This window comes from Pteropus vampyrus, unplaced genomic scaffold (genome assembly GCF_000151845.1).
Source record: "Pteropus vampyrus isolate Shadow unplaced genomic scaffold, Pvam_2.0 Scaffold13, whole genome shotgun sequence".
Lineage (NCBI taxonomy): Eukaryota > Metazoa > Chordata > Mammalia > Chiroptera > Pteropodidae > Pteropus > Pteropus vampyrus.
In genome coordinates this window covers 306,554-309,139 of record NW_011888794.1, presented here as the reverse complement: position 1 = coordinate 309,139, position 2,586 = coordinate 306,554, and positions in this window count along the sequence as shown.

Below are 2,586 nucleotides of genomic sequence, written 5' to 3'. Positions count from 1 at the left end.
AACTACTATCCATGACATTACAGAATTGGCACTGTCCATTTCCCTCTAACCCCAGTCATATTATATCCCCATTGAACTCTAGGAAGAGATGCAAAAAAATAACTCACCAATATGAGAAAAAAATCTGGCAGCCTTAGGTCATACTCAGCAAAAGATTAGAGCTGAAAAAGAAGGAGCCAATATTATAGAGAAGAGACCAGGAATAAAATATTCTTCATATATTCTTTGTAGTCATTAATGCTGCTTTTTTCTCTCACATGACAGAGAGTGTGTAGGCTGTAAAAGAATGTCTCAACCATCACAAAGCCTGCTATTGATCTTTTTTTTTTTCTAAAATATACCACCTTATTTACCTCAATGCTCATTTTTTTTTAAGTTTTTGCTTAACTTATTGGGTATTTAATTGGAAATTTTGTGATATACATTACCATTGCAACTACAAAGTAGTAGCATTTAAATGAATTTTAATGCAAAGAAATCAGTATAGCATAAGAAAAGTTAGCCATAGGTTTGGGATGATAACAATATAGTGGAATTTCAGAAGAAAATGTGACAGGTACTGTAGTTTGGCTCCCTCAACAGCAAATGGCTTTTACCCTGCCTCTCAAATAGAGGCTGTAATTATTTTTTTAACCCCCTTGGAACCTACGAGTGTTCATGCGATTCACTTCTAGCCCACAAAATGAAAGGAGTGGTCAACTGGCCCCACCTTGCTGGCTTTTCCTTCTTCTTTTCTAGAATGCTGGTAATTATTGGGAGTGCAATAGTCATTGTTAAGGAAAATGTAGCAGAAGATAGAAGGAGACCATTCCCTGTCATTAGGCAAAATTTCAGTCTTAGAGTACTACTTGAGGATTTGTTTTTGCATGAGATAAATAAATTCTTACTGGCTTGAGCTACTATAATGAAGTCTCTCTTGTGAAAAGCTCTAATATACTGGCAAAAGCCTTAAGGACAGTATGATCACAAATACCAAAAATACGAAGTCTATTTTCTCTAAGTTTTAAATCATGTCCAACATTATTAGGATAATGGAATAAATTTTAAAATGTGCATGAATTCATTTGGTAGTTTAATAGAAAATTCACTTGGTAAAATTTAAAAAAAAACTACTATTTTTTATTTTTTTATATTTTAATATTTTATAATACATCTGATGGAAAATCAATATTTTGAAAATCTCAGCTAGATCTATTAGTATTATTTAGGAACTCCCAGATTATTCTAAACAAATATCTTAGTGACACTTTTTGCATTTAGCCCTTATTGCCTGTCATGGTGAATTCTAGTCACCCAAACTGTTAATTGATAATGACTTATGACCATAAACAAAGCTTGTCAGTTCTGGCTCTCAGTCCACTCGTTGATATGCATGCAATTCTTGATGAGCAAGTCATCTGCTCTGACACTTTCTTGAAGCACTGATAGTCATCACTAAGTACACCCCTGCACATTATAGACAAGCACTCGATTTTTAAAAGGTCTAGGTGTGGGTGAAATTATAAACCAGGAGTTAGAGAGCTTTCACATTCTTGAATTGAAAAAAAACACCACAAATTCTCAACTCACCCTGGAAGATGAATATCCTGATAAAAAGGGGCTTCTTGTCCACATGACCTTCTCCATCAATTCCTGAATGTCTCGTGGGGGACCTCTTACTCTATGTTAACACCACTCTTGCAGCTGTGCACAGAGAATCAAGTGTAGACAAAACCTTCCCTTTCTTCCTCTTGGAAAAGTTGAAAAGAAGAAGAATTTTCAGGAAAGCTTTACTAAAGAATAATAATACCCATTACCAATTGAATGATGTAAAAGCTGGTTTTTAATGTATTGCTTATGCACCACAATGAAATCTTTATTTCATTTAAGATATCAAGTTGAAAAATCAAAATATACTAGCCTGGGTCCTTTATTTCTTAACACCCATCCTATCATTTACATCTACCAGTCATGAAGATATTGGACATTTAAAGTCTACCAAGAGAAGCAGCCTGTGTTGCAATCTATCTAAGACACACTTATTCAATTCTAAGTTTTAGTAATAAGAAAAATGTTCTTTTTACTGGGAGGATTATATGATTTCAACATTCTGGAAGACACTCAGTTCTATGTAGCGCCCTCCCTCTCCTCCCCCTCCAAAAGAACTATTTTCCATTACAGAATATTATAATATAGATTAATGAAATACACATTTTATTAAAATAGAAATAAAACATATCAAACAATTTATAATATCACTCAAGACCAGTCTTTGGACTTCCAACATTTTGTATGACACTCATTCATTTAATAAAACACTATCTTACTATATGAGCCTAAATGTGCCTAACATCATCCTTTGTGCTTTAGGGAAATAAAAATGGGCATATCGTTAACACACTTTACATTTTAGGAGTTCCCAACCTATCAAAATGGATAAAAATATAAGTATACAAACAAACAAATAAATACAGTATAATATGCTAGATGAATTTTAAGGTGATTACATTGTATAGTAATAGCACATTAGAGAGGTAGGTACTTCCCTTGGAATGGTAGAGGGTATCACTGGGTTGCATATAGGTTTGATATTGGATTTACTGTTAC